At 35.3% G+C, this 18,947-nt stretch overlaps 1 non-coding gene across 1 annotated transcript; it reads right to left on the bottom strand.

Annotated features, from left to right (window-relative positions):
- Nucleotides 1–649: 649 nt before the first annotated feature.
- On the bottom strand, nucleotides 650–756 carry LOC121204341 (small nucleolar RNA R71). Its single transcript, XR_005899268.1, has one exon. It is a non-coding gene; the product is annotated as a small nucleolar RNA R71 (small nucleolar RNA).
- Between the last annotated feature and the right edge of the window lie 18,191 nt (nucleotides 757–18,947).

The following is an 18,947-nucleotide window of genomic DNA, read 5'->3' as shown; positions in this document are numbered from 1 at the left end:
TGTCTTTCAAGTTAATTTTATTTTATTATTATTTATTAATTTACTTTTTCTTTCTCTTAGCAGGTTTTTATAGTTTATTACTAGAAGAAACCCGTCAGGACCACAACTTTTTGACAAAGAAATCGATCGAATAGTTCGCGGAAACTAGAGAGAAATAAGGCAAAGCTTAAGATACACAGAGAACGAGCAAGAGGACGATACTTTAACCACAATCGAGGAGATGGCTGAAAACCAAGAAAATTCGCTACCTCCTGCAATTGCTGTTAATCAAAATCCTGTTTCGCGCACTATGTATGATTATGCTAAACCTAATTTAACAGGAACTGAGTCAAGTATAGTTAGACCTGCTATTGCTGCAAATAATTTTGAACTAAAACCTAACACAATTCAAATGATACAACAGTTTGTTCAATTTGATGGTTTGCAGGACGAAGATCCCAACGCTCACTTGGCAAATTTCCTAGAATTTTGCGATACATTTAAAATCAATGGCGTTTCTGATGATGCTATCCATCTTCGATTGTTTTCCTTTTCATTAAGGAATAAGGCCAAACAGTGGTTGAACTCATTACCACGAGGGTCAATCACTACTTGGGAACAAATGACCGAAAAATTTTTATTAAAATATTTTCCACCAGCTAAAACAGCCAAATTACGTAATGATATCTCTTCTTTTGTGCAGATGGATTTAGAAACACTCTACGATGCATGGGAGAGATACAAGAACCTTTTGAGAAGGTGCCCTCACCATGGGTTACCGCTTTGGCTATAGGTTCAAACATTCCATAATGGCCTGAATCCTTTGACTCGGCAGATGATTGATGCAGCCGTTGGAGGAACTATCAATAATAAAACACTTGAGGTGGCTTACGAATTTATTGAGGAGATGTCACTGAATAACTACCAGTGGCAAGTTACGAGAACAAAGCCGACAAAAGTAGCCGGTGTTTTCAACGTCGATTCAGTTACTATGCTGTCAAACCAGGTAGAACTTCTAAATAAAAAGATTGATGCTTTACTTGGTTCTACTCAGTTACATCCAGTGATGGGGCATGATTCGAATGGAGGAGGAGTGTGCACAAAATATCAACCCTTCAACCCTAGCATCAAGGAGGAACAAGTTCAATATATGGGTAACAATAACTCTAGATCCCAAAATAACCCATATAGTAAAACTTATAATGCAGGTTGGAGCAACCACCCAAATTTCTCCTGGTGTGGTCAAGGGAATCAAAGGCCATAGAATCCTCTGGGTTTTCAACAACCACCCTATCAACAGGAAAAAAATTGAACTTTGAAGAGATGCTATCTAAATTTATCTCAATGTCAGAAACTCATTTCTAGAATACCGAGACAACATTTAAAAATCAACAAGCGTCGATCCAAGGGCTCGAAACTCAGATAAGCCAGCTGTCCAAACTAATCTCCGAACGACCATAAGGTAGCTTGCCAAGTAATACTGAACCCAACCCAAGGGAACAACTCAACGCAATTAATGTTCAAGATGAGGAAGGATTCGTTGAGCCTAAGCCAGAACCGAGGCAAGAAACTGTGGTCAGCAGAGGTCAAGGTAAGGTAATTCATAATAAAAATAAATCAATGAATGTCGAATATAAGACTCGCATGCCATACCCTAATGCGACACGGAAAGATCGCTCCGATGAACAATTTGGTAAATTCCTTAAACTCTTAAAAAAATTACACATTAACTTACCGTTTATTGAAGCACTATCACAGATGCCAAAAGTAATGAAATTTTTAAAGGAGCTTTTAGCAAATAAGCAGAAGTTGGACGAGGCGTCGCATGTGGAGCTAAACGCAGTGTGCTCAGCTATTCTGCAGAATAAGCTACCCAACAAATTAAAAGATCCAGGGAGTTTTACAATTCCTTGCTTAATTGGTAGTTTAGATGTTAATAATGCATTAGCTGATTTAGGGGCTAGCATTAACTTCATGCCCTACAAAATGTTCAAAAAATTAGGTCTTGGGAAACCCAAACAGACTAGGATGAGCATTCAATTAGCAGATAAAACTATAAGATTTCCTAGGGGTATTATTGAAGATATGCTAGTTAAAATCGATAAATTTATATTTCCCGTTGACTTCATTGTTCTAGACATAGAGGAGGATAGCAACACTCCTTTAATTTTAGGAAGGCCCTTTTTAGCAACTACTAAAACGATTATTGATGTTGGCACAAGTGAGCTCACACTTCGTGTGGGAGACGAGTTTGAAGGTGATTGTCTAAACCATTCTACTAAAACTGACAATATGGTGCAACCTACTTTGCAGGAAATGAGTTTGAAGGAAGTACATGAGCCATTTTCAAGCAATAGTAGAGGCCCTATTCATGAAGAACGAAGGCTACGAATTGAGGAGCTAGATGAATGGCAGACACATAAACCGAGAACAAACGATAAACCAAAACTATGCCAGAACGAGCTCAATACCTTTCCAAATCAACTTAAGGTTGGAGATAAAGTATTATTAGATGCCGTAGATCCTCACATTGTCACTACCAAACTGAATGAAGAATTCCCTCTTACGGTACTTAGCATTTTCCCATTCGGTATAGTCGAGGTAAGTTATTGCAAGTTCGGCACTTTTAAGGTAAACAATACCCGTCAAAAACCTTATTTTGATAAAATTGATAGCAAGAATGAGGAGTATAAACTCCTCGAACCACCATGACCATTCAATGGAAAGGTAAGTCGAGCTTACACTATAAATAAGCACTTCTCGGGAGGTAACCCGAGCACTAACTGTATTAACTTCTTTAAATTTTAGTGTTTAATATCTAACTTACTAACGGAGCTCTTGAATACAGGTTTCCCACATAGACATGGCCAGGCACACGGGCGTGCCTTAGACCGTGTGGAAACAGGGCAAAGATTTTCCCCAGCACAGGCTACGATAAATCGCCACGGCCGTGCGATATGGCAGTGGGCGAACCTGCCAAAACAACACGGGCGTGTCACACGCCCATGCCTTGAAACCGTGGCCAAACCTGTCAATTTAACACGGGCGTACGGCTTCATACACCGGCGTGGGAGAAGCGAACGGAGAGCGACACGGCCGTGCAATATGGCTGTGTACACCAATGCGCCTAATTTCAAAAAAGATGAAATGCACGGGTTGAGCTTAGAGCATACGGGCGTGCCCCACGCCGTGTGCCCCAATTTCTCTCTAAACAGCTATTATTTATTTTATTTTTATCTCTATATGTTGAAATTATTTTTTATTTTATTTCCTTTTAATACTATTTCATCCTGAGTTTTTACAATTCTTATTCTTCGGCTATTTCATTACGAGTAAGCATGCTTCAGTATACCTCTTAAAGAATTCCTGATTTGCTCACAGTCAGACATAGCTCCAAAGCTCACTATTACTTAGGAATTCAAAACTCCATTGGGAAAGGTTCTCCATGACTGCCATATCCTGGTCGACCACGACCATAACCAACTTCAGATATAATATTCTTTTGGCACAGGACTTATGGACTAATGAACCTCTACCACCACCGGAGTATCCTCCTCCACCCTCAAGTCGATTATTCTCCAAACCTTCAGTTTAAAGAAATTCATTCATCACTCAGGAAGTTTCACTTCTCTCCCTATCTGATTTTTATATTTTTTTCTATATATCTATCTTTGTACATTGAGAGCAATGTACATCTTAAGTGTGGGGGGGTATTCATTTCACTATCAGAAAAATCCCTGAATGATTGTTTTGTTCTCTTAAAAAGCTCTCATATCATGTTTAGGATAAATTTTGATTGATTTATGATTTTGATTGATATTTCTTAAATTAAAACATAGGCATTTATGCATTGATTGTTTAAACTTTAAGACATTAGGGAATCAAACATGATAAGTTGAGGTATTATTTTGAAGTGAAATTCACAAAGTTTAAACATCAAAAAGCCATAATTTTTGTGAGATCTTGAGCCTTTAGAGCATCTATTATTTCTTTCATGCTCACTTTCATTATGAGTCCGTCAGTATTGAATTGTTATTGTAGAACTTGATTGATTATGCATGTCAAGACCACACCATTTGATTTGATATGTCAAGATGATAAAGGCACTTAGGATTACCCCACTCATGCCATGAAAAGTCTACGTTCACATTTAACCCTTAGTGAACCCTCTTGAGCCTAACAACCCATTCATTGATTTACCCTTAATATTAACCCATAACTCATTATTGTTGAAATCCCCTAAATTAATTTGATCCCTATTTTTGTCGAGATTTGAATTGAAATAGTTGCTCAGCTATGTCTTATTCTTAATAGTTAGTCTATGTTATTTGACTTGTTCTTAAAAAAGAAAAAGAAAAAGAAAAGAGGTGTATATACATTAATAGTAATCTTTTGTTTTTGAGCTTAAGTATGTAAATTCCATGTTCTGAGAAGAAGCTCTGTTGTACGCAAGTGATGATTAAATCTTTTTCTAGTTAAGTAATTTTTCAATTCAATCTCGATTCTAACCTTTTCTTTCAGCTTGTGACCACACCCTCTAACCAAAGCCACATTACAACCCTCTAAAGACCTTTTGATTGATGTTTCATCTCAATTTATAGTGGTGGAGATTTGATTTTCATGCAAGCCTATAGTAGTTATTTTTCATTATTGACTATTGAATGCTTCATTCATTGTCCTTAAATACCTCAAGTGATTTGAGTGAATCTTTTGTAAAGATGTGAAACTCTGTGATATTTTGAATCAAAGGTAATTACTTAGATGAGGGGAGACACCTATGTTTTCATGATAAAATACTCAACTTGGAATGTTTGAAACTTTGATGTTCTTTTAATTGAATTTTCAATTGTATGATTACCTATGGATTATTGTGAGATATTTTCGATAGAGATTATAAGTTGAGAAGAATTTATTTTGATTATGAGTTGAGAATTTTGCTTGAGGACAAACAAAAATGCTTAAGTGTGGGGGTATTTGATAAATCGTAATTTATACATATTTTTATCCTATGATTAGCACATTTTATGGATGATTTTTCCTTAAAATTGGTGAATTCAATACTTTTAATGCCTGAATTTCATGTTTTATACTTAGGTGAGCATAGGAGAGTGCAAGGAACGAAAAACGAGCCAAAAAGGAGAAAATGGGCCAACGTACGAAATCAACACGGCCTGGACCTCCTCACACGGGCAGACCACACGGCCCTGTCAATTCGGAAGAATCGAAGCACGACTCACATGGGTGGACCACACGCCCATGCCTATTTAACAGGCTTGACCACAGCCTGATGTAATCCCACACGGGCGTGTCCCTACCGAGCCCAAGTTTAGTCCAATTCGAAAAAGGCCAATTTTGAGGGTTCTTAGGCATTCCAAAGCCTATAAATACACCCTATAAGAGGAGGAAAAGGGGACACAGAGAAAAGGAGGCAGGAAACTGTTCAAGAGAAGCCGATTGATCCATCTCAGAAGCCGAATTCACCATCAAGACTGAAGATCTCCCCTCAATTTCCCTTCAGGAGTTTTGGGTTTTCTTTATGTTTTGTATTCATTATTCTTCTGAGATGTTTTCCTTTTTAGTTATGAACAAAATCCCCTAAATACCTAAGGGGAATGAAACTTAAGACGAATCTTGTTATTATTTTCTGAATTGTATGATAAATATTTAACCTCTTCTTAATTATATGTTCTTAATTCTTGTTTTGATATCCCAGGATATTGATTCAAGATAAGCTCTTATTCAGAGGAGGAATAGACCCTATCTAAGAGTACATTTGTCATAATTAAGTGGAGTTGATTGTGCGCCTAGAGATAGGGTGACAAGATTTTGTCGGATTAGGGTGAAACCTAATAAGGGGGTCCATAGGTCGAGTTAATGCAACCCTAGGATGTTAATTAGAGAAAAGTCTCAATTATTCAATCTAGGGATTAGATGCTATTATCTTGAGTAGGGATAATAACATAACTTAGGAATCTCTACAGAACAAGTTAAATGAGTAAATCGTCCGATTCGGAGTCAGAATAACAAGTGAAGTCTAGGTGGATTTTTCCTTAGGTATTGTCTTAATTCAATCGTTTTTCCAAAAGTAATTCCCCAATTCTATTTTCTATGATTTCTTAGTTTAGTTAATTAGTTAGATAAATAAAACCCCTTTTATTTTTTAGGCTAGATAATAAAAAGAAAGTTAATACTAGTACTTTTAGTTCCTTTGGGTTTGATAATCCGATCTTGCTAAAGCTATACTACTGTTCGATAGGTACACTTGCCTTCATCGTGATAATCGTTAGTTTCAAGAACGATTCATTATAAATATTTAAAACCTGTCATCATGAAAATCTCGATCATTCATTCAGGAATAAATACATCTTAGTAGCTATTGATTATATGTCCAAATGGGTTGAAGCCCAAGCTTTACCTACTAATAATGCTAGAGTAGTAGTACGATTCCTTAAGAAACTTTTCTCTCGATTTGGTACACCTAGAGCAATTATCAGTGATAGGGGTACTCATTTTTGTAACGCCCAATTTGACAAGACCCTCAAGAAATACAGAGTTCATCGCAGAACAGGTACCCCTTATCACCCTTAAACTAGTGGCCAAGTCAAAGTAGCGAACCGAGAGCTTAAACGTATCCTATAAAGGATAGTAGAATTAAATAGGAAGGATTGGGTGATGAAAGTAGATGATGCTTTATGGGCTTATAGAACTGCTTTTAAGACTCCTATAGAAACATCACCTTACAAACTTGTTTATGGGAAAAGTTGTCACCTATCGTTTGAGTTGGAACACAAGGCATTTTGGGCTATAAAATTTCTAAACCTTGACCCCAAACTTGCAGGTGAAAACAGGTTGATGCAGTTGAACAAGTTAGATGAGTGGCGAGCCAATAAATATGAAAATTCGCGCCTATATGAGGAAGCGATGAAGCGCCACCACGACGCCCATTTGAAGCAATGAAGGCAATTTGAAATTGGAGATTTTGTCCTGTTATATAACTCGAGGCTCAAATTATTTCCTAGAAAGCTTAAATCATGATGGTCAGGTCCTTTCATAGTTCAAACTGTGTTTCCATATGGCACAGTAGAGGTAATTCATCCATCACAAGGTACTTTTAAGGTAAATAGACATCATCTCAAAATGTATAACGGTAAGAATTTCAAAGAAGATAAAGAGGAGGTACTGCTCCATGAAGTTACCTAAATATACGTACAAGGTAGAGTCGAGCTTAGACTATAACCAAGCAATTCTCAAGAGGCACCCCGAGCACAACGGTGTTAACTTCTTCAAATTTCAGTCATTAACATTTAATTAACTAACTGAGTCACTTTACACAGGATTTTCAGAACCACACGACCAGGCACACGGGCGTGCCGTAGGCCGTGCACATACCACGTCATGCAAAATAGCCATGTGAAAATAGAGCACAGGATGTTTCCCCAACACGGAATCCGATAAAGTTTCCACAACCGTGTGACATGACCGTGGGAAGCCTGCCAAATTAACACGGGCGAGCGACACGACCGTGCCCACTGATCGTGGCCGAATCTGTCAAAATAATATAGGCATGTGCCTGCATACAAGGGCGTGGGAGAAGTGAACGAAGATTGACACGGATGTGCAACATGGCCGTGTACACCAATGCGCCCAATTTCGAAAACCACGAAATGCACGGGCTGAAATGAAGGCACACGAGAGTGCCCCACGACTATGTGCCCCAATTTCTCTATAAAATCCTATTATTTATTTTATTTTTATCTTTATATTTTGAAATTACTTTTTATTTCCTTTTAATACTATTTTATCTTGAGTTTTTATAATTTTTAATTTCGACTATTTCATTACGAGTAATTATGCTCCATTATATTTCTAAAGAGTTCCTGATTTTATCACAGTCATAAAGAGCTCCAAAGCTCATCATCAAATAGGAACTAAAAACTCCAATGGCAGGATTTATGGACTAATAAACCTCTACCACCACCGGAATATCCTCCTCCGCTCTCATCATTGCCTTGCCCGATTATTCTCCATAACTCTAATTCAAGGAATTCATTCATCATTCAGAAAGTTTCACCCTTTTCCCTATCTTATGATTATTTATCTATAATTTTCACTATATATATCTTTGTACATTGAGGGCAATGTACATCTTACGTGTGGGGGGCCTCTTATATCATCATTAGAAATCGCTGAATTTTGTCTTATTCTCACGTGAATCACTCATATCACTATTAGAACGAATTTTAATTAATTTATGATTTTTATTGATATGTCTTGAATTAAAACATAGGCATTTATGCATTGATTGTTTAAACTTTAAGACATTATGATAAGTTAATTTTTGAAGAATTATAAACTTTTAGGTTATTTCCCTAAGTTTAGGCATTATCGTGAGTTGAAATTCACAAGTTTAAACATCAAAAAGCCATAATTTTTGTGAGATCTTGAGCCTTTAGAGCATCTATTATTTCTTTTATGCTCACTTTTATTGTTGCTTTGAGTGTTTCAATATTGAATTGTTATTCTAGAACTTGCTTGATTATGCATGTCAAGACCACACCATTTGATTTGATATGTCAAGATGATAAAGGCACTTAGGTTTAACCCACTCACTCCACAAAAGCCTACCTTCATAATTAACCCTTAGTGAACCCCTTTGAGCCTAACAAGCCACTAATTGATTTACCCTCAATATTAACCCATAACCCATTATTGTTGAAATCCCCTAATTTGATCCCTATTTTTGTCGAGATTTGATTTGAACTAATTGCTTAGCTATGTTTTGCTCTTCTATGTATTTGACTTGTTCTAAAAAAAATTACTTTAATACATATTAGTAGTAATTCGTCGTTTTTGAGTTTGAGTGTTAATTCCATATTCTGAGAAGAAGCTCATTTGTATTCAACTGATGACTAGTTATTTTTCTAGCTAGGTAATTTTTCAATTCAATCTCGATTCTAACCTTTTCCTTCAGCTTGTGACCACACCCCCTAACCAAAGCCACATTACAACCCTCTAGAGACCTTTTTGATTGATGTATCAGCTCAATATATAGTGGTGGGGATTTGATTTTCAAGCAAGCCTATGGTCATAACTTTTCATATTGACTAATGAGTGCTTTAATTGATGTCCTTAAACACCTAGAGTGATTTGAGTGAATCTTTAGTGAGGATGTTAAACTCTGTGATATTTTGATCAAAGGTAATCACTTAAATAAGGGGAGACAACTATGTTTTCATGATAAAATACTCAACTTGGAATGTTTGAAACTTTGATGTACTTTTAGTTGAATTTTCAATGTATGAATACTGATGGATTATTTTGAGACATTATTGATAGGGATTATAAATTGAGAAGAATTTGTTTCCATTGTGAGTTGAGGATTTTGCTTGAGGACAAGCAAACGCTTATGTGTGGCGGTATTTGATAAACCGTAATTTATACATATTTTTATCCCATGTTTAACACATTTATTGATGATTCTCCTTAGATTTGGTGAATTCGATGCTGGTGAACATAGGAGAGTAAAAAGAGCGAGAAACAGGCTGAAAACGGAGAAAATAGACCCACATGAGAAATTAACACGGCCTGGACTTCCTCACACGGGCATGTCCGACAACCGTGTCCCTTTGGCAGGATCAAAGCACGACTTACACGAGTAGACTACACGCCTGTGCCTATTCAACAGCCTTGACCTCGGGCTGGAGTAATTGCACACATGCGTGTCACACTGGAGTGTCCCTACCGAGCCCAAGTATAACCCTATTTGAAAAAGGCCAATTTTGAGGGCTCTTAGGCATTTTAAAGTCTGTTTAAACACCTGGGTGGGCACTTAGGAAGGGAGACGCAGAGTAGGAGGCAAGGAATTACTCAAGGGAAGCCGATTGGACCATCTCAGAAGCCTGATTCATCATCAAGACTGAAGATCTCCCTTCAATTTCCATTCAGGGGTTTTGGATTTTCTTTATGTTTTGTATTCACTATTCTTCTGAGATGTTTTCTTCTATAATTATGAACTAAACCCCCTAAATACCTAAGGGGAATGAAACCTAAGACGAATCTTGTTATTATTATTTGAATTGTATGATAAATACTTGACTTGTTCTTAATTATGTGTTCTTAATTCTTGTTTTAATAGTCCAGGATATTGATTCGAGTTAATACTTTTATTCAGAGGAGGAATAGACCCTGTCTAAGAGTAAATTTGTCATAATTAAGCAGATTTGATTGCATGCCTAGAGATAGGGTGATAAGATTTTGCCGGATAAGGGTGAAACCTAATAAGGGGATCCATAGATCGAGTTAATGCAACACTAGGTGTTAATTAGAAAGAGATTTGAATTAATCAACCTAGGGTTAGATGTTATTAGTCTCAAGAGAGATAATAATATAACTTAGGGATTTCTACGGATCAAGTCAAATAAATAAATCATCTGATTCAGAGTTAAATAACAAGTGAAGTCTAGGCAGATTTTTCCTTGAGTATTGTCTTAATCAATTGAGTTTTCCCAAAAGCTTTTTCCCAATCTTCTCTCTGTGCACTCTTAGTTTAGTAATTAATTTAGATAAGCAAATCCTTTAATTTTTAGGCTAGATAATAAAAAGAAGGTAATTACTAGTACTCTTGGTTCCTTTGGGTTCGACAATCCGGTCTTGCTAAAGCTATACTACTGTTTGGTAGGTACACTTGCATTCATCGTGATAATAGTTAGTTTCAAGAATGATAATTATAAATATTTAAAACCTGTCACGAATATCACGTATCAGAATATTGCATGAAAATTTTTATAGAAAAAATTTATCAAATATGTGTCTGATTGGAAAAAGGACTAAACTGAATAAAATGTCAAAGTTTAATTCTATTAGTTATAAGGATTAAATAGCTATGGAATTAAAAGCGAGAAGTCCTTATATGGCAATTAGACCATTGATGAAAAATATGTAGATATTTTTAATGAGTCATCCATGGAAAAATTGAAAAAGGTTAAGGATTAAATTGGAAATTGAATTAAATAAAGTATGATAAATGATTAAATAGAATTAAACCCATTTTATATCATCTTCTTCTTCATAAAATACATGGAAACCCAAAGAGAGAGAAAGGAAATTTCTCAAGCTTGATTTGGTAAGTTCTATGTCCCGTTTTTAGTAATTTTTATATTTTTGAGATCGAAAAAACTTAATTTCTTTATTTGGGTGATTAAATTGAAAGAAAACCAAAGTTTAAAAAATTACCCATGGATGAATATACTGTAAAATGAAATTTTTTTATAGAAAATGAAAGATTATTGTTAGATAAATCACTTTTACAAAGTGATTTTTAGTGAAAGCATGTGTAGGGATTAAATTGCAAAGTAGTGAAATTCTTGGAAAAATTCTGAAATTTATGAAATACATGTGCTGTAAAAGTTATATTGGAATTTTGAATAAGCTTGGAATAAGGAGTAAATTGCATGAATTTCAATTTCCGAGCCTAGGGACGAAATTGGAATTAATTAAAAATTTATGGGTAAAATGGTACATTTGCCTAAAATGTGAAATGGGCTTGATTGAATGTAAAAAAATTATAGAATTGATGATTAAATTTATTTATATAGATCGGAAGTGTCGAACAAAGAAAAAGATCGAAGGAAAGAAAAAATTTCAGATTAGTAGATACGATCAATTGTCAAGGTAAGTTTGTATAACTAAATTGGTAAGTTTGTATAACTAAATTAAGCATGTAAATGTGTTGAATAGATTGTTGAATTATGTGTATCATAATTTATAATTGGTATGTACATGAAATAAACCAATATTGATTTGTGATTTACATGTAAATGATGAAATATTACATGAATCCGTTTGAATATTGATTTCCGATTGGACAGGTGATTATCGTGTATATGAGATCCTGCATATGTTGTAGTAAAAGTTGTTCTGAAAGGATAATCTTTTGATCTTATTATGGAAAGGAATGTAACCCGAAAGAGTAATACTTGAAAAGGATTGGTGTACCCAAATGGTACAATTTGAAAAGGTTATGTACACCTTGTGTGTACACTTGAAAAGTTAGGTATACTTTGTGTATACCATATGAAAAGGAAAGGTATACTTTGTGTGTACCAATATACACCTTAAGTGTACAACTGGAAGAGGAAAGGTCCATCGGAAATTCAATAATTCAGTAGTAACGACATACATAGTGATATAAAGAGAAATAGTATGATAAACTCATCTATGCATTTTAATATTTTTGAAACTAATCAATCAATTGGTTGAATGATTGTATATAGGCCTTATTTGCTAATTAAATAAGTTAATGGACATATTACTTAATGTATGAATTACTTGATGAACATAAATCGTAAGTGTATTTTGGTTATATGAACTTACTAAGCATTAATGCTTACTAGGTTTATTTTCCCTATTTTATAGTGCTCATGGCTCGTAAAGGTTGGAATTGGGTAGGAGCTATCATCACACTATCAATCTTTTCATTTTGGTAAAAATGATAAACCTATTTTGATATAATGGCATGTATAAGCTTTTATGGCCAAATGATAAATTAATACTTTGGGTTGTAATTAAGTCATAAAAGTGTTTAGTAATGCATGTTTGAAATGGATATGCTGTGAATTATTATAGAAACATGTTGATTTGAATAATGGTAATTGATTGAACTGGTTGGTGTATGCTTGTAAGTTTTCATACAGGTAAATGATTTGGTTTGGGGTGAGAAATAAGGCTAGGAATAGCCTTATTTCGTCTACACGGGTATGGCACACGGGCGTGTGTCTAGGCCGTGTGTGACACACGGTAAGCCCATGGGCATGTGAAATGACTGTGTGTCTCTTGCATCTTTAAATGTGAAGTCAGGATAGTCCACGGGCAAAAGACATGGCCGTGTGTCTTGGTCGTGTGAAGGACACGGGTTTCAAGCATGGTTATGTGTCAAAATCATGTGAAAATGGCTTAAAAATGGTGAAAATTTAGTTTACCACACGGCCTAGCCACATGGGCGTGTGCCCAGGCCGTGTGCCCCTTTGGTACTTAAGAAATTGCAAGTCAGAATTCCACATGGGCTGGCCACACGGCTATGGGATCCCTACGGGCTGGCTACACGGCCATGTCTCAAGCCACACGGGCGTGTGCCCCTATCTTCAAGGAAAAATTTCCAAAGTTGTCAGTTTAGTCCTGAACCACTTCCAAAGCATGTATTGGGCCCTGTAGGCCTATATTAGAGACTATTTGATGAAATTTGAAAAGTTTTGATTTGGAATACAAGTTTATGACTCGGTTTTGTACAAATGCTAATGTATAAGTTTGGTAATCCTCATAACCCTATTCCGGTAACGGATACGGATTAGGGGTGTTACAAAACCCATGATAGCTGAATTTAATACTTGTTACTAGCAGCCCATAATTTTAATTTATTCACACTTTTAACCCTACATTTTCATCTTTTCCTAATTAAATCCCTAATATGCATTTTTGTCAAAAAATCATTTTACAAAACTTGTATATCTAGTATCAAACACTCATAACTGTAACAGCTCGATTTTAGTTAAATCAAAACAGTGGTTTTGGAACCACAAATATGAGGTCAAAAAATTATTTTAATATTATTTTATGTGTTTACAGCATGATAGCATGTATGTGTGAAAGTTTTGTGATTTAATTTTTTCGATTGGATACTTAATTTGATAAAAGGACTAAATCGTGTAAATTGAAAAAGTTGCATTCTACTTGTTAAAGTGCTTTAATTTCTATGAAATTTAAATGTGTAAGTCCTTATGTGGTTATTTGACCTTTGTTTAATGGGATGGACAAGTATAGTCATCCATTAAGTGATTTTTAATGTTATAATACAATGTTAAAATAGTAATTAGTGAAATAAGGTTAATTAAATTAAAATAAAACATAATGGTGGCCATTTAATCATCTTTTATGGCCGAATGAAGCAAAGAAGAAAGCTAAAATAGGGATTTGATATTCAGCACTTGCATAGCTTGATTGAGGTATGTTTTGAGCTCGATTTTTGATGATTTCTATCTTTTTGTGATCGTTACTTTGAGTACTAGGTAGCCCATGCCTCAAATTTTGAAAGTGTTGATGATTTTGAAAGTTTCTATTGATGAATTCATGTGTTTTTGGATGTTTGAAGAAGAAATATGAAAGCTTGGTGTTTGATATACATGTTTTGTTAAGTGATTTTGAGTAAAAATGTATATTAGGGATTAAATTGAGAAAAGTGTAAATTGAGGGGTTAAATTATGAAATAAATGAAAAATATGGGCTGCTAGGGACCTATAGCGAATTCGGCCAAGCATGGGTTTTGTCAAATTTTGTGTAATTTGTAATTTTATGAAATAAGGACTAAATTGTAAGAAATGTAAAAGCTTAGGGTCAAAGTGAAAATTGGCTTAAATATGTGTTTGTGGATGGAATTGATTGAGTTGGTGATGAAATGGATTAATTTTGAATATATATAGATCAAGAACGAAAGAAATCGAATTTAGATCGAGGAAAATCGAAAGTTATCGAATAGTCGATCCAGGTCCTCTATTCCGACTACGAGGTAAGTTCATATGCAAAATAAATGTCTTTAAATTGAATTAAATGTGTTTATTTGTCAATGAAATGTTATGAATGTTGAAGGAGTAATTACGAATAAGAATCAACAGAGTTACAACATCCGAAAGTCTCGTACGAACCTTAGGAATAGTATAGGATACGAATGTCATGACATTTGGTTATTGAGATGTGATTACATGTAAGACCATGTCTGGGACATTGGCATTGTGTTGTGATTACGCGTAAGACCATGTCTGGGACATTGGCATCGTTAATTGATTACATATAAGACCCTGTCTGGGACAGTGGCATCGATATGTGATAACATGTAAAACCATATCTGGGATATGACATTATACGAGCTATATGTGATTGTTGGGTATCCTTAACGGTTCTGAACGGTTCAACGGGAAAATTCAAGTCGAGAAAGAGGTGTGAATGATTTAAGTGACTCAGGTACGTGCGAGATTCATACGAGTATTAAAAAGGGAAGTATTTAATGAATTCAATTATGATATTGAATATGTGTATCATGAAAAAGGTTTGTGAATTTGAATGTATATTTAGATGTGCTTATTCATATCTTGCTTAATTGATGAAAATGATATTGATTCATTTAAAGCTTACTGTGTTTATTTTTCACTATTTTATATATTATCGAAGCTAGCTAAGATTCGGGGATCGTCGGGAAACGTCATCACACTATCAATCATCTCGTTGGTACTTTTGGAGCTTTGTATATATGGTATATAGTACGTATAGGCTAGTGTTATCTTGATATGTTTTGAGTTATAATTTTGAGCCATGAGATTTAGCTTGTAGATGTTGGTATGTATTTGGCCATTTAAGTTGGTATGTATATGTGATGTAGATAATACCTTATGTGTTGGTTTGTTTGGTATGGTTATAAGGGTGCTCTTTTGGATAGTTGTAAGTTGGAGTATTATTGCTTGGAAGTTGGTATATTGTGGTTTGATTTTGAGATGATGATATAGTATGTTTTGTGACATGAAATAGTTGATAAGTTGATAAGGAAATGCATTTGGTACTTATGTAAGCTTTGATGATTTTGGCATAATGATTTAGTATGTTTTAAATATAAAACTTAGTAGTTGAAATGGTTGAGGATAGATGGTATGAAATGTGTATGAAATAGCATGCTTTGGTTGCTTATATATGTATAAAATTGTGCAAATTTGATGTGGTTTAGGTTGCTTGAGAAAGGTGAGAAATGTGGCTTTTACCAAGCCTATTTTCACTCCACACGGCTGAGCACACGGGCGTATGGCTCGACCGTGTGTGACATATGACCTTGATACACGGTCGTGTGTCCCTTGGGGTACCCTTTCAAATTAAGTCAGTATACCCTACAAGTTTGATACGGCCTAGACACAGGGGTGTGTCTACTGGCCATATGTGGCACACGGGCTAGCACATGGGCGTGTGGTCGGCCTTGTGATCCAAGTCAGTAACCCCTCCAGTTTTCCTACGGCCAAGGCACATGGACAGGTCTTCGGCCGTGCAGTGCAAGTCAGTTTTTATGCCCTGTTTTCACACGGCCTGTGACACGGGCGTGTCTGGTGGTCATGTGAGGCACACGACCTGTTCATATAGGCATGTGACCCTTAAATGTATGAAAATTTTCTAAGTTTCTCAAAGTTTGCAAATGTTATCAATTTAGTCCCGAACCACTTTTAAGCATGTTTTAAGGTCTCATAGGACCTTATAAGGGACAATGTAGATGAGTTGAATGGTTATTGATTATAAATGCATAAATGTATGTGAATGATGTGTATTATTCAGTAATGCCTCATAACCCTATTTCGGCGATGAATACGGATTAAGGGTGTTACATAAACCATCATCAATCATAAAATTACACACACTTTCATCAATGGCAACTATTGAATTTTTTAACAATTTTAGAAATGAAGATACAGGCTAGCTAATACTCAAAGCAATGATCATAAAAACATAGAAATCATCAAAAACCGAACACAAAACACATACCTAATAAATTATTTAAGGGCCGAACTTAATGAAGCTTCAATGGCTGTTTCTTTTCTCTACATTTGGTGGTGGAAGATGATGATAAAGGAAATTTTATGTTTTATTTTCATTAATATAACTTATTAACTAATTTACATTATTAACCTTAGTTAAAAACCATTAAAAACATCCATTTTATGCCCATTTATGTCAAATTCCACCATCAATGGTCTAATTGCATCATAAGGACCTTTCATTTAATAAGTCATAGCAATTAGACACTCTTAACTTATAGCATGCTACTTTTGCATTTTATGCGATTTAGTCCCTTTTCTCAAACTGAGCTATTAAACGATAAAATTAGCCCATGAAATTTTCACACATGTATAATCACATGCTGTAAACACATAAAATAATATTACAATAATTTTACGACCTTAGTTTTGTGGTTCTAAAATAACTGTTCTGATTTAGCTAAAACTGGGCTGTTAAAACTCTCTCCCGCTTAGGGATTTTCGTCCCCGAAAATCTTACCAGCAAATAGGTTTGGATATTGTTTTCTCATAGCATCCTCGGGTTCCCATGTAGCTTCTTCAAACCTGTGTCAATGCCATAAGTCTTTCATTAATGCGATTTTCTTATTTCTCAGCTCTTTGATCTCACGAGCCAAGACTTGGATCGGTTATTCACTGTACGATAAATCTGGCTGAATTTCAACTTTGATCGGGGAAATAACATGTGAGGGATCAGATCTGTATCTTTGAAGCATTGATACATGAAAAACATTGTGAATCTTCTCTAACTTGCTCGATAAAGCTAACTGATATGCTACTGGACCTATTCTTTCAATAATCTCAAAAGGCCGGATGAATCTCAGACTCAATTTATTTTACGACCGAATCGAAGTATTTTCTTCCACGGAGATACTTTCAAAAATACTTTATCCCCAATCTGAAACTCAATATCTTTCCGTTTCAAATCTGCGTATGATTTCTGATGATTTCACGTTGCTTTCAGACTATCACAAATTACTTTCACTTTTTGTTCGGTCTCTTTAATCAAATCGACCCCAAAAATCTTATTCTCACTAAGTTCAGTCCAGTACAACGGTGTTCGACACTTCTAGCCATATAAAGCTTCGTACAGTGCCATTTTAATACTCAATTGAAAACTATTCCTATATGCGAATTCAATCAATAGCAAATACTTTTCCCACGTACCTTCGAATTCAAGAATGCAACATCTCAACATATCCTCAAGTATCTGTATAACTCGCTCAGATTGACCATTCATCTACGGGTCAAATGTCGTACTGAAATGTAACTTTGTACCCAGTGCATCTTGCAATTTCTTCCCAAACCTTTATGTGAACCTCAGATCTCTATCCGAAACAATAGAAATAGGTACCCGTGTAATCGAAAAACCTCTGAAATCTACAACTCAGCAAGTTTGTCAAGCGAATAATCTGTTCGTATGGAAATGAAATGAGTCGATTTTGCAAATTTGTCAACTATAACCTAGATCGTATCTTTCTTCCTCGGAGATATGGGCAATCCCGACAAAAAATCCATAGTCACTATATCCCATTTCTACTCGAGAATCATAATAGGATGCAATAAACCTGAAGGTACTTGATGCTCAACTTTAACTTGCTGACAAATCAAACATTATGAAACCAGTTCTGAAATATCACGTTTCATACCATGCCACCAATAAAGCTGTTTCAAATCATTATACATTTTCGTGCTTCCGAGATGTACTAATAAACAACTACCATGTGCTTCATTCAAAATCATCTAAATCAACTCTGAATTTCTTGAAACACATATTCAGCCTCTGAATCTTAAATAGTTATCGGAATCAACTTGAAACTCTGAATCAGGGTTCGAATCATATTGAGCTCATTTTGCTAATATTTCATTATCAACTTTTTGAGCTTCGCAAATCTGCTGTAAAAATAATTGTCTCGCTTTCATCTCAGCCACAATCTAACCATCATTACACAAAGCTATTTGAGTGTTCATCGCATGTAGAGCAAATAGAGATTTTCGGCTCAAAGCATTAGTAAGAACATTTGCTTTTCCCGAATGATAGTCAATCACTAGCTCATAATCTTTTAGCAATTCTAACTATCTTCGTTGTCACAAATTCAAATCTTTCTAAGTTATCAGATATTTTGAACTCTTGTGATCTGAATAAGCATGGCATTTCTCTTCGAACAAATAATGGCGCCGAATTTTCAACACAAACACAATGGCTACTAAATCTAGATCGTGCGTCGGATAATTCTTTTCATATGGCTTCAACTGTCTCGAGGCATAAGCTATAACTTTGCATTCCTACATCAAAACACAACCCACACCATTCAACGATGCATCACTATAGATCACAAATTCTTTACCTGATTCTAGCTGTACTAACACTGG

The sequence above is a fragment of the Gossypium hirsutum genome, chromosome A07, assembly GCF_007990345.1.
Source record: "Gossypium hirsutum isolate 1008001.06 chromosome A07, Gossypium_hirsutum_v2.1, whole genome shotgun sequence".
In the NCBI taxonomy this organism is placed as follows: domain Eukaryota; kingdom Viridiplantae; phylum Streptophyta; class Magnoliopsida; order Malvales; family Malvaceae; genus Gossypium; species Gossypium hirsutum.
This window is presented reverse-complemented; position numbering and strand designations above follow the sequence as displayed.